This window comes from Thunnus maccoyii, chromosome 5, assembly GCF_910596095.1.
Source record: "Thunnus maccoyii chromosome 5, fThuMac1.1, whole genome shotgun sequence".
Lineage (NCBI taxonomy): Eukaryota > Metazoa > Chordata > Actinopteri > Scombriformes > Scombridae > Thunnus > Thunnus maccoyii.
The window spans coordinates 17,487,882-17,502,547 of record NC_056537.1 but is presented as its reverse complement, the minus strand read 5'-3'; the positions used below and the strand labels follow the sequence as shown (position 1 = coordinate 17,502,547).

Sequence of the window (14,666 nt, the reverse complement as noted above, 5' to 3'; positions counted from 1 at the left end):
AAAAGAGGAAATTAGTTTTATATTTAACCAAACAGTGAGATTCCCAGCAGTTTTGCCAGTCATTTCCTGAAATACAGCTCCAGCCATATAGTAGAACTATCACTATATATCACCAAATGGCAAAGACTGTCCACTGACAGCACTACTTATAAGACTCTGTGAGTATTATAAATAGCAGCACTGCTCAAACAGGTGGCACCAACATTAGCTTTTGCCATTCGAGTAGAGTAGGAGGGGGTCAAGGTTTCTTGGATTACATACACAGCCTGTTGACTGGAAAGTGTTGACGGATAAATACGACCTTTTGGCATGCCTGTCATCTCAGGAAGCCACCTGTACACACACACACACACACACTGGACACCTACATGATGCCCCTCGGACAACCTGGGTCACGTGCTCCCAGATGTGGCCTTCAACCTGCGATCAGCACTTCCCCCTCCTGCCCCCTCGACACCTCCACGCCACTGAAGGGCTCTCAGATGTGTGAAGGAGCAGATGCGAGATGTGGAGGATATCATCTGTCAGGAGAGGCTTTAATGGCGGAGCACGCCCGCACATATGGACAGAGTGGCTGAATCACCGGGTGAGCGGTGTGGGAGTGCAGTGTTGACACAGTTCTGTACCAGTCCTACTGCCTCCAGGTTATTTTGCAACTATTCATCCAGGACTAAAGATACCTATCTATGAGTAAGATGTGACAGCACCATCACCAATCTCACGTATCAGGTCAAAATGAGTTCTGACAAAGCAAATACAGGAATTTTAAGGTATTATCACATTGCTTCCATGAACTAATTTGGTGTTTCCTGTAAAGAGAGATTGTACCAGCTTTTCATAAGTGCTTAATATTGTTGCAACATAAGTTATTGCAAAATGGAGATTTACGCATCACTTAATTAAAACAGTTGCACCGCCCAAACTAGTTTGTACATTTTGTTGTAGGTGTATGTGATGTGCTGTGTGTACCTTTGTATTCTGTATGGTGTGTTCTGTGTGTTTTTTTTTGTTTGTTTGTTTTTCTTGGGGGGGGGGGTTGCTTTTTACTGTTTGTTGTTGTACTGTTGTATGTTTTTTGTTGGGGACTACAGATGCAAATTAGTTTCAAGCTAACTCTTGTGCAGTGCATCTTTAATGTTTCAAACTGCACACTGTCCCATTCAATAAATAAATAAATCACATAGATAAGTTGTTTCTTAATATTTACACCCAGTAACTTCCAGGTTCAACTGTCACTGAGCTAAATTAACAAACAGTATAAACATGTGTTCCCTCAAGTTTCCAAGCTTTGTGCTAAGCTAAGCTAACTGGTTACTGGCTGTATTTTTTATATTTTACAGACATGAGATTGATATTGATCTTCTCATTTAACTCTCAGCAAGGAAGCGGATAAGTGCATTTCCCAAAATGTCTGACTATCCGTTTACATTTTTAATGGTTCAACTGAATTTGTGAAATACTAGTTGGGAACTAACTAATATTTACTAAGAACTTAGAAAGGACTTTAAACACAAACTTAGTCATGGATTTCCAAATAGCTGGTCCAGTCTAGTTCACCAGTGGATTGAAATTTGAAAGTCTGCATTTCTGATTAGGGGACAGTGGCGTCTGAAGAAATACCCTCTCTTCTGCTCGACCCACTTTAAGTCCAATCCCTAGACCCAGCTAAGAGTAATTAATGGCTCATTCATCCCTGAGTGAACCATACAGCAGTAATTATGACCATATGCTTTTCCAAAGACTTTTAATTGCCTAATTAAAATCTTATTAAAATATTGAACAGAGATAGGGGACATTTTGAACTTAAGGTTCAGGGGAGTTAAATTCATCAAGCTAGCTTCTCCTCAGGGGCTTCCGACACACGGTCAGAGGTTGTGAATATTATCACAAGTGCTGACTTCTTAAAACATCCTGAATTTGAAGCTATCAGTCACTAAGAATGTATTGATAGATTAATGTAATATATGGCTGTGAAAGTGAATGAGCATATTTCATCACCTCTGTCTTTGAAACCTATACAAGTGCCTAAATCAACCCGTTCCCAGAAGTGAAAATATTCAAAATCATATTCCATTTCATTCCATTTCCCCTCTGAGCAAATTTCCATAACAGATGTGGAGCCAGCAGAAGCAGCTTGCTGATGAAATGTAAAGTAGCTGAGCTAGGTCTGTCGCCAGGCCTGCTATCACTATCAGGGCCGAAGTGGGTGAAAGAAGAGCAACGGGGGCTCCACGACAGACAGAAAAGTGCTTTAATATATGGAGAGGGGAAAGAGACCAAGAGAAGCAAATGAAAGGGCAAAGACGCTGAAGGTGCTAATAAGTATTTCTACTCACCTCATCAAACTCAAATGTATTTAAGTCAACGACACGTGCGTCAAGTAAGTGAGATTCATTGCATATGGTTAGATTTGGCAGAAAAGGCTTTGTTCTCAAAAAGCTTTGAGTAGCGAAGAGGATTTATGCAGGGAGAATTAATTCCCCTTTATGAACATTAGATCTTAGTTAAATCAACAATAACAAAGAATAAATACCACATAAGGAGGAGTTTGTTGGTGGTGGAAGAAACTCCAGCACGGAACATTTTTGGCGTGTCAAGTTATAATGTCCATGCTGTTTACCTGCATGATTATGATTGGATGTTACTGGTCACACAGCTGTGAATGAGCCAGTGATTGTGAAGCATATTGGAAACAGCTGATGCCAATCAGCCAATACAAGCACAACTTCAGTGCTCTTCCTGAACTGATGCTATGCTTTATTTCTTGGTACTTGTAAGGAGATGGAAAATCACCTGAAAGTAACTAATCTCACCAGACAAATACTAGACTCAATGGGGTCTTTATTACTGTGTGAGAGTCGTGGCTTTGTGCCACGACTTTTTATTTTTTATTCCTGAGCAAAACACATCAGACAGGGCATAAACCTAGATTAAAACTATTCATGTGCTGTCATTAATACACTTTCAAACATGGTAAACACTGAAGAGAACCTGGCAGAAGTTTGAACGTCTCTCTGTGTGCACTCTTTTCAGTTTTCAACAATCCAGTGTAAGCTGATCCACTTTTAGGAAGCCTGCCTAGTTGATCTTGCTGAAATGGCCTATTTCTTTTCTACAGCCTGTTGTACTGTTGTCACACCATTTACTGAGAAAGGGAACACCCACATCTTTGAGAGTATTGAGAGTTGTATCATTTGATACAACTTTCAGACACTAATACTATGTTGGTAACCCGTTTTAACACGCCATTTGTCAATTGTTGCAATCATTAAATTAGTGTTGCTTTTCCACAAACTAGTAAGAGACATTTCCAAAAGAAGGTCAACAACAAAGCAACAAAGAACAAGATATCTTAACGTCTAGTCTCCAGTATGCGTCATTTACCAAAAATGCTGGATCTTACATTTCCAATAATGCAGCAGCATCTTATGTAAGACCCTCCTCCCTAAACTAAGGACATCATCAGGGTTATTTTCTCAGAATTTATAAACAGGCTAAGCAGAACTCCTCAGGACAAATAAACTGAACTTCTTGTGTAACATCTTTCTGTAATCTGTCGTCTTTTTGTATATTATCTCCTTTTATTAGCCTTTTGAACCCCTTAGTCTATTGACCCATTATGTGCACATGATCCCTTAGTGTATACATTAGGTGATATAATGCCCAGATATTCATGTTTACAAAACAAATGTATCTGTACTATCACTACTGATCTGCAACCTCCAGAGAAGAACTTTCTTCTTTTATGGGTTAAATAATACATCTTGACATTTCCTGCAACAACAAAGTCATTGGCGTACTAGAGGACACTGCTGCCGTCTACATCACAATTGTTTATACTATTGTTTATACCATGATAAATATGTATACTATAATAAATATTGCTCATAAAAGGAACAAGAACACTATGTAATCAATGTCAGTGGGTTTTTTTGTATTTGTATTAAAGAGAAATAAAGCAATATTTCACTGACAACTCAGTTAAAGTTGTACTGTAAGGTTGTTGGTCCATCTTTTTGTTGCAGCTCTGGTTTCTTCTTTCTCAACAGTCTCGACAGTTGAGTTTGGGCGTTAGTACATGTATTTTTTTTACTAATCCCCTTCAAGAACATGTCAAAGAAATTCTGAGTGTTATATGTGTTGATAAATCTGACTTCACCTGCATATTAATGAATGTTAAATCTCCCACACTCACATTAGCTGCTGGTGGAAAATTCAAATCACCTCTCTCTGCCCTCAACACAATCATGCTCACCAGTAAACTAAATGATTGCCACCTCACATGTGTTAATGCTGCGGTATTAGGATGGGGGGGGTGACATTTCTCAGAGCTTTTCTACATTGTGTCAGTCTTCTGCTGAAAGGGAAAAATACCTTTACTGCGTGCGGGCTGTGATGAGATGCACAGATGAAGCCTTTGCCATGAAATTACAGTGTGGAAACGTCTTTCCATTTCTCTTTTCCATTACACATACGGAGCAAATGCTTTCAGAATCAATAATGAGTTCACTGACTTCACACTAACCTTAAAGAAGAAGCCTTTAAAATACATTTATACCAGGTAACATTTTGTTTAGACCGTTCAATGTCCAAAATGTATTAGGTGATATGAAGTAAATATTCAACAAAGAGTTCTTTAGACTCTAGTAACTAACATGAACTTTAGCCTAACCACACCTTCAAGTCTTGGGTTAGTGCTTGCTCACATTGAACCTAAGCAGGACTTTTACTGTCACATAGAGTAGTAACCAGATGGCAAGCAGTGTAACAGTTTGGACAAGTCAAAGAAAGTGTAACCATATGTAGTCTAGTCCAGCAAAAGCAACAAATTTGTCAAGGACTATTTTATGAGAGAAATAAAAAATATACAGTATTATACTGTTCAGTGCGCTGCTTAAGATATCGAGGGCCTGTCTTTTTATGAGGGGTCCTGGCGTCTGCCAGACACAGGTGAGGAGCTGTTTCAGCTCTGGCTGCTGTAAGTAGGTCAGGCCTGTTGAAACACTCACTCCCATTTTAAATGTCTCCACTTGTTTGCCATATAAATCTGTCTGCATTTACTGGAGTGAAATATTGACCCTGATAGAGAGAAGACTGATAACATGGCATCATCCTGGAGTGCTTTATCTCTCTTGTTCTTGTTTACCTTCACAAACTTGATTAGCTACAATAGATAAGTCTACAATAAAAACAACAGTATGCTGAGGCTGTTGTTTAAATACATGTAGTATATTGTGCACTGCTTGGACTTTTATTGTGCCACTACTGCACATATCAAACACTAAGAAACTAAAATATACCAAGATTAGCAACAACTTTTGTATGTCAAATATAATATGTTGAAGTTTATTGCTAAATAGAATTGAATCACTTGATAAAACCAGATGTGTGTGAGTATTTCTAAAACACAAATTGCTTCGAGGGAAATATATCACAAATAGAACCTTTGATTTAGAGCTACGACAATTAGTTGATTAATCGAAAATAGAAGTAAATTGGGCAACTATTGTGATAATCAAATCATTTTTTTAGTCATATTTAAGCAAAAATGCCAAACATTTGCTGGTTCCAACTTCTTAAATGTGAGGATTTTATGTTTTTCTGTCTTCTGTGATGGTAAACTGAATTTCTTTGGGTTTTGGACCGTTGACTGGACGAAACAAGACAATTGAGGATATCAACTTGGGCTGAGGGAAATTATAAAGGGCATTTTTCACTATTTTCTGACATTTTGTAGACAAAATGACAAGTCCATTTATATGGACAAAATATCCTGCAGATTAATGGATAATGAAAATAATCATCAATTGCAGCCCTACTTTGATTTAATCATTAAAAAGACAATACTATGTAACTCTATATAACACTTGGAACCTTCAAGTGAAAAGAAATGCACTGCATTCATATTTGCGGCCCACGTTAATTCATGGACCATTCAATCAGTAGCAATGCACTGAAATATTTATCCTCTTTGAAATTGATTAGACTGGTGTGGCATCCATGAAAGGCTGTAAACAAAGCGGCGTGGCCGTTCTCCCTTGATGTCCACAGCAAGAAGCTGCACGCATTCCAATAGCTTAGAGGCTTAGACAGCAGCTCAGGCTATAGGCCATTGGGCAAAGAGCTGAACACATCCATCACTGTGTAAGTCCGATAAAAGGCTCAGAATGTCCACTTCTCCTCATGCCCATCAACAACACAAGCCACGGACACGCCTTAAACTCAACTACGGAGTTTCTCCGGGTCTACAAAGCACATCGTAACACCAAGTCACACAAACCAGTGAGTGACACGCTGCTCAAGAGTACCCAAGTCTCACACAACTACTCTCAAGTGCTTACTATAAAGAGTAGCGATGCATTTCTAAACTAGAATATTATGTACTCGCAAAATGTGATCCACTAACTGTCTGTCAAAGGACTAATGGATTAATAAACTAATCATATCAGCACTAATAATGATCTTGCTACTGTAAGCTCCATTAAGCCTCAACAAAAAGCAGGTTAAATTTCATCGGCTCAGATTTTCACTTTTTAGTGTGTTAAAAATCCATTCAGAATCAGTTGAGCCTGGCCGCTGAGAACTATGGGGGGTGTTGATGATGCGACTCACTGACTACTTGCGAAAACCTTGTGAAATACTATTTAAACAAACTGCTGCAGACAATACAGTATATTCAGGAACAGATTTTGGCAGAGAATTAAGCAAAAATTGGATGTTTCCAGAGAAACTGTCATGTTTTTTTTTTTTCACCATTTTGAAAATTACAAGCAAAGATCAATTATAGTCTAGGGAGCTGTGTGTTCATCTTTGCATGTAGAATCAGGTTCATGTTCACTCCTCAATCATACGTGCAGTCTACTTAAAATGACACCTGTGAGAACGGGTTGAATACTGATCCAGCTGTGTGAAAAGTGATTTTGATTTATGACGCAGAGAGTTCAAGCAAATGCCTAGCGAGCCTTGCCAGACCATCAGAGGGACAATAAAATTTCTGTAGCTCCTTATTTGTAATTTTTTAGATATTAATGTATTTTAGGATAGGCTATGTCTTTTGCTTGGGGTCATTATTTGCATATTGCTAAAACTAATTTAAGTAGCCACAACGCTCAAAGTGCCATTATAGATTTCCTTTCATTTGTAGTCACATTACACTCAGATAAAAGACAGAAGACAACTTTTAGGGGATACAGATGGCATATAGTGCTCTGTGAGCATAACGAGGGAATTTCAAAATAGGTTGATAGCGAAAAGATTGCCTGTCTGATAGTCTCCAAATCAAGTTCATGAGATAGAGAACACAAATGAACAACTGATCCTGGGGCAACAAATACGGTACAGATGTTGTCTGATGCCTGCGGTTGTACTCGTTCATCTCTGGCTACAATCACAACCACATGTCTAAAAATATCAAGCACAAGTCAAATCCTCCCTATTTGCCCTCTTTATTTGACAGATAGGCCACATTAGAATATCTTTGGGGGAGTGGGCTGTCCTCTTTATGTGGGGTCTGAGAGTGGGGCAGCTGCCCCCCACATGCAGTGACCTCACTTAGCAAAGATCAGTAGCAGGCTGCACATTCTTTACTCTAAGTCTTCAGGAGTCACTTAGGCCTTGGTATCCCAGTCATCCAAGCCATCTTGTGAATCCTTTACCATACTGATATTTGGGGTAAATTCCAATCATTGACATCCAATATCCTAGACAACCAGATTTGACCTATGAGGGCAGCGTATCAGGAAAACCATACGGGGGAGATGAGCTCTTGTCACTCAAGAGTATCAGCCTATACACCATGCTAATGCAGTCACTCAAGGGCAAATTTGTCATGCTAGCGTTACTCATTTAGGTCTAATTTTATGTTTATACTTCACATTTTCCCTGCACCCTTTCCCATTTTCCCTTTCAATCATACTGTACACGACCTAGCACACAACAAAATTATGGGGGCCACATTGATCCCTAGGCTACATGATTTAATGGCTGACTGGCTGCTCTATTTAAGCAGACAAGCATAATAAGGGGATTAGCAACTTATCAGATGACAGAGTTCAGTGTGCTTGGCTGCAGGTACGTATACGGGCAGATATCCTACATCACATGATTTGTTAATCACTGTGCAGATGAATAAATGAATTAATTCATTCTAGGTAGGTAAAAAGTTTGGATAAAATAACAATAACGCAGTTTTCACTGCCAGAATGCTCTCATGAGTTAGCTGGGAGAATGGCGCTTCTCTTCAAAAGGACCCTTAAAGTTCATGTACCTCTTTGTTTGTAGTGAAAAGCACACACACTTACACACATACAGTGTGTGTTTCAAATGCAATCAGAGTCCTGACACGTCCATACAGAGCCCCAGCCCCCACAGCTGGATGCGTGTAGATGGGAGCTGATGTCATGGAGAGATGGAGGTGAAATGATGTGTTACTAGAAAGCTGAGCCTCCGCACTGTGATATCAGAGCACGTAGCATATCCTCAGACATCTTCACCTTCTTTCACAACTTAGAGGTGAGGGCCATTCAGCTATGTTGCAACTACACAGACAGAAAGCAATGAATTATGAAATTCCAGTTAATAATAAATCATCCTTTTACTTTCAGATGTAGTTTTTTCCAAGAAGATCTGGAAAAAAAGATTTGCAAAAGGATGAGGCATCTTCCCTATAAACTAGAAATGGTACAAAGGGTCAAAGTCCCACTTAGGCTTACAAAGATATCCGTATAAAAAGATGAAGTGGTTAAGTGGAAAACATTCAGGTCTCATGTTAGCAAACATCTACACTTTGTAAGTATCCTAACGTCACTAAATTCCCAAAAACGAATAGCCTTCTCTGCAACTTACGCAGTTCTCTGACGTTACCACAGGGAAAGCAAGTGATTCATCACATTATTTATAAACTATAGGGACGTTAATCTGACCCATAAGCAGGAAGGGAATAAACAGACTTGTATTGACTATATCACAAACTTCACATAAAGGAGAAATGGACAAACAGAAAGGCCAGAATTCAGACTGTGAACACATTTCTCTTTATCAAAAGCAAATTTTAATACATCTGCACTTCACCAAGAGGGCATTAGCTTTGTGCAGTTTTGTGTAGTTAAGTTTTTGTTTAGTATAAACTGAAAGGAGGTAAGATTACTGAGAGAATTGAATTTCACCAAGACATCTTATGAGTAATACTGGGAAAATACCTCTGCATATTTCTTCAGTACTATAATGACCTCCAACTAAAAAGGTCTGACACCATTACTTCAGAATTTAACAAGAGTACAATCATCGTACACAAGCACATATTCTACAGTAGTTATGCACAAGTTGACATGCAATCAGTGTATTTGGGAAGCATGTATCCATTCTCTGTGCCATAAACCTGTAAGACTCATTGACCAAAGTAGAAGTCATATTGAGGAAAAAAAAACATCAACAGTGTTAGTTCCTGTGAGTTTAAACTGCACCTGCATGCTGAACAGCTTCATCCCCTCCAGATGTCTGGAGGCCTCACTAGACCCAGAGCCAGCACATCTCTAACTGTCTCCTCGACTGCCCAGACTCTGGTGGATAACTGCCAGAGAGAAAGCAGAGAGAGCGATCTGAGCCCTGCAGCCACTCACGCTGCACAAAAAGTGCTGAAAGAGGCCATAAAATGGCTTGTGCTGTGTCTTAATATATCACATCTTCAATCCAATCTGATGAATTATTCAGACGGTGCTATCTACTGTGCCTCTCACCTAAAACATCTGCCCTGCCAGCCTGTCTGCCAGGTCTGGCCTGCACTCTGTTCTGCCACAGGAAGCTTTTAGTCTGCTGCTGTCCTGTGGTCTGTTCCATTTAACCCCCTTCTCTATCTCTATTTCCATCTCTCAGACTAGAGGCATAACGCATTGAGGAAAAGAGATTATGTTACTGTGTCATATAAAGATCAGTCTGAACATGTATTTTGAAAAGAAACCAGTACTTTTTGCCACAATCGTGCAAATCTTTGAGTTGTCAGGACAGGGGTACCCTTGATAGAAACTAGTCTGTACAACAAGCAAAAGGGTTTAGAGCTGTTCCAAATGGTTACACTTGAAGGGAGTGAAAAGCTGGCCATCATAGAGAGGGGAGCAACGTGACTCATTTGTACAAAGGAAAAGTGACAGAAATAGTTGTGTGGAAAAAGAAGACCTTAGGAGTGAAGTTATATTTTATTATATTCTATTATATTTCCTATCTCCACTTTCTCTCATGGCCAATCACTGCATGAAGTGGGCAGGCTTGTTGCTTTGTCAGTTTCAGAAAGTTACAAAAATGTTCAGACACAACTCCCCCTCTTCTGATGTTGTAAAGGTGTGGGGGGCAGGGAGTTTCAGAGGCTGTTCAACACCTGTCAAGCACTTCGGATGAAGCATACTCACAGCTATGCACAAGCCAACACTCTGCTAACTAAAGTCAGATTTTACCATAAAAAAAGCAGATCTGAGCAAAGCCTTTGACTTTGGGGCAAGAGGCTCCAGGGTTACATCACGCAAGGGGGGGACACCATGCACAACACAAAAAAGGTGGCATTACAAACTTCCAGACTGCCAAAGTGAGGAGTGTTGATGGAGTATAAATTGTGCACGCTCACTACACCCACCTTGCACTGTTTATGGATCTCAGCTGAGCATGAAATGACTAAATACCCTCATCTCTCCACCTTCCTGTCATCCTCCTTTGCACATTTCTCATTCATAACTTTCAGCAAGGATGTCTGAATGAAAAGCATGTGAAACACCCAGCACTATTTGTGTCCAAGGTTAGCTAAGAACAAGTGCGTTTGTCAGTCAGTGGAGTGAAAAGTTTCAACTAATCAATGTGAATCAAATATCTCCCTGTAACATACCTCTTAAGAAAGGATGGTACTGTGCGATAACACTAAAAGACAGAACAACTTGTTTACAGTGAGGCAATTAGACGCCTGTGATCAGAGAGTTACGGCAGGAATGCCTGAAAGGGTCAGTAGCACCATTAGCAGAGTAAAGGGCACAACCTGGAATGCTCAGAGATATCAAATCACAGTGGTGGGGGAGGGACAGCCTGCTAAACAAGGCTGAGTTGGAGGCTGATTCCATTAATCAGACCTACTCTCGTTCTCATGTCAAGAAGCACGCATACATATCCGACAGCTAACAACAACCTGACGCACGTTTGCTGCATGTGACGCCTCATAGTTGTCCCTCAGGTCAAGTGTCAGGAGTGTAGATGCTCACATAGCTTTGAGGATTAAAATAGAACTTTATTATTAAACATGTAACATGCAAGAGGAACAGGTGTGAGATGAAGGGTGATGGAAACACACCCTGAAAAGACAATTTTGTAATTCTTACACCAGCACATGAGAAACGCTGACATACGTGTAAACATACTCCACATGGTTGTTTCACAGGCTTGTGTACAGTTAAAATGAGACTGCGTGAATAGAGACGAGGCCCCGGAGCTCTTCATACGTATGTGACATGTTTTGGTGTGTGTTTTGTACGGGTTATACGTCAAATCTGAGGGGTCTCTGTGACACTGGAGCAAACACAGCGATCTGGCCATGTTCCATGTCCACAGTCATTTCCCACATCGTGGCACAGTGCTGGACTGGGAATAAACAGAGGAGCCCGCTGTGCTCCCAGAATGCATGTTTGCAGAGTTCCCATCAGTGAGTACACAGTAATAGGACTCCCTGAAGGCCTGTATTTAACCTTTAGGTTACAAGTGGCTGGCCACTCCACAGCCCACCCCTCCTCTGCCTCTGCTATTAACCCTTTTCTCGCTCATTTTAGTCAGCACAAACAGAAACAGAAAAGAAGTCAGATCAAATCACAAGATCTAAAGATTATGTGACTGAAAGATTGCTTTGTCAACTGCTGTTTCCAAGGTCAAGAATAAACTCAGAATTTCAATTTTTGAGGTAACACAAATGAGAGGCCCTTAAAATGTTGAGAAAAAATGGAAATCTTAACATCTCCAATTACAGCATGAAAATGAAGAATGAAGATCATGTGATATGATCAAAAATCTGCAGAACAAGACATTGTGAGGTTATTTTGTCAGGGAAACATTTTACCAGCATCACTCATTACCATCCCCAGAGTTAAACTGACACAAGTCACACACACTAATATAGCAGAAATGACCTAAACCACATTTTTGACGACTTTCCTTTCTGCATTCTACACATTTACAAATTTGATGCCAACTTAATATGGTGAGCAGGTTTCTACATAACTAAAATTAACAAAAAAAAAAAATATCTATACCATTTCTCTGTTCTGCAGAGTAATTAGTGAAGACAAATTCTTATTTTAGGAGAAGCTGTTTTTATTTGGTCTATGATGTGTTATCACAGTGAGAACAGCATTTGTCTTTGAAGTCAGCAAGCAACATTTTGTCTAAAGTTAAACTGCATACCTGGATTTTTCTAAAATAAATAATGGTATAATCGAAACTATGATCCAGTTCAGCTATGCTCTTGTCATATAAATTGTAGCCTGTAATTGAATGTATGCTTTGTTTAAACTTGTGTTATTGTGGCATGACATCTAAACGTCACATTTGTGACACCAAACCATCATTTAGGGAAAAACGGTGCATAAAAAAAGTCAAAAAGGAAAAATCTCTCTCTCACACACACACACACACACACACACACACACACACACACACACACACACACACACACACAATGACAGAGTCAACCTGACTATATAAACAGATGAAGAAGAAGGATCAGAGTAGCCTAATGCTGAGAAAATGCCCTTGGGATATGCTGACAAAATGGAAACATGTGCATATGGGGCCAGCATAGGGGATTAAGCTGTGATAAAACTGTGTGATGAGTATGATTTATTTCTTCTTTGTCTTTTTTTTCCTCTGAACAGATTTAGTAATCTGCAACAGGTTGCTCACTGCTTTGAGCTGCTTCACAACACAAAAGCATAATTTTATCCTTTTGCTACATTCCTTTCAGCAAACTTGATCCAGAACAGCGCTGCATCAATACATTTTTCACTCTAAAAAAAAAAAAAAAAATGTTTCAGTGTTCCAGTTAAACTCTGCAACACTGACTGAATACAGGAATCCTCTGCAAGTCACTAGCAACATGTCATGGAATCTATTTTTGTGATGAGGTCTGGATTTTAGATATTGATATAACAGGCACCATGCTTTACCAACGAGCCAAAGCTTTTCTGACAGCATCATACAGGCAGTTCATTGTCACGGCCGCCGGTATCCAGAATGCAACTGCCAGCTGTTTTCTTTGTGGATCAAACCAAAAGAAAACAGCAGGCCAAGGTCAGCACAGACAGGCTTTTCTCCTACAGCGGACAGATGAATCTCCATATACGAGGACATGAAACAAAAACTCTCTCTGTCGTAAACGAGATAGCTCGGTTGATTATTCCACCCTCTTGTGGAGTAATCAGCCATTCTCAAAAATTCATGAAAGCTCCTATTTATTCAAGCACTGTTGGGTGTTTGTTGCTAATTTGAGTATCTGTGTCTGTGTGAAAAGCTTGGTTGGGAGGGTTATCTCACATGTCCAGCTGCCCTGTTATTAAGTACAAGCTAGACAGGCTTTTGAGAGGGATATCGAGCTGCCCTGAGGGTATGTTCAGTATATAAGATGTCACTGATGCTGATTTTCCTCTTGGGAAACTATGTGCAGCTAATAAAACCGAAGCCCACATGCTTGATGGAAAAAAACATATTCTCTTATTGCTTCAGAGCACTGTTTGCTCTGTCAAAGTCTAATGACACAGGAAAAGGAGCTTGAGCACTTTTCAAGTAAAAGGTACTTGGCAGTGCTCAGTCAAGAGTAAGCGACGAGAGTAAATAAAAATCTTGGCTTGACCTCCTCATTGACTTTCAACAAACTTTTCCATTTATGGTTTCTACCCATTAACTACCACCCACACATCTAACAATTTGGCATTATTCTCAACCGCGCTGCCAGCAGCGTGTGGGTGAGATCTGAATTTCACACAAACACACAAAACACCTGATGCTTATGTTTGTAGCTGCTAACATCACATCATGAACTCCTTATTAGTGTCACGACACAAAAACTTCACCAGTTTTACTGAGCTGGCTCTCAACCATCACAAACAGACGCACCAACTAGAACTTTGTGCTCATGTTTATGTTTGTTCCTGGTTCAGCTTTTCCACACTCCTCTAGGTGCACAGAGAGTTTTGTTAACTGGTGGAGGATGTGGGTGCACCGGCCGCCGCACTGACTAACTTCTATCTGTGGAGAGAGGCCCCCACTCCCAGTGACAGGCTCACTCTTAAGTTGTGCTTTAGCTTGAAGAGTCAGGGCCATCCTCTGTTTTTTTACTTCTTTTCTTTTTTTGCTGCATTACTTAAGACACACACAAGCTAGAAAGCCTAAAAATACAAACACACCCAGGTTAATAGCTGTGTTTCCAAAGAAAATGACTCCAAGACCAACATCTCATAATGCAAGGGTAGCTCCTACACATACACAATCACCCACAAATACAAGCATGAGACACACACACAAACACACAAAGAAGCTTGCACTCAGACTGGATCTTTAATGACCCCCTTGCCCTGCTATCACCTTGTGATAAAGACCTACTGGAGGGGACTGAGGGCTGTTTCGTGTCAGCTCACACCCACTTTTCCCTT

At 40.0% G+C, this 14,666-nt stretch overlaps 1 protein-coding gene across 8 annotated transcripts in view; it reads right to left on the bottom strand.

Annotated features, from left to right (window-relative positions):
• The window catches only part of sema4ba (sema domain, immunoglobulin domain (Ig), transmembrane domain (TM) and short cytoplasmic domain, (semaphorin) 4Ba), an 83,406-nt gene that overhangs the window by 29,664 nt on the left and 39,076 nt on the right, over positions 1–14,666 (bottom strand). For 2 of the 8 annotated variants that reach the window (XM_042410521.1, XM_042410525.1), the window contains exon 2: positions 9,462–9,568. The exons of 4 other annotated variants lie outside the window; for them this stretch is intronic. The gene's annotated coding sequence lies outside the window, so the exon portion shown is untranslated. Of the gene's footprint in view, positions 1–2,336; positions 2,436–8,266; positions 8,538–9,461; positions 9,569–14,666 lie in introns of those variants that run through there. 2 more of the 8 variants (XM_042410522.1, XM_042410528.1) reach the window with 2 other exon arrangements.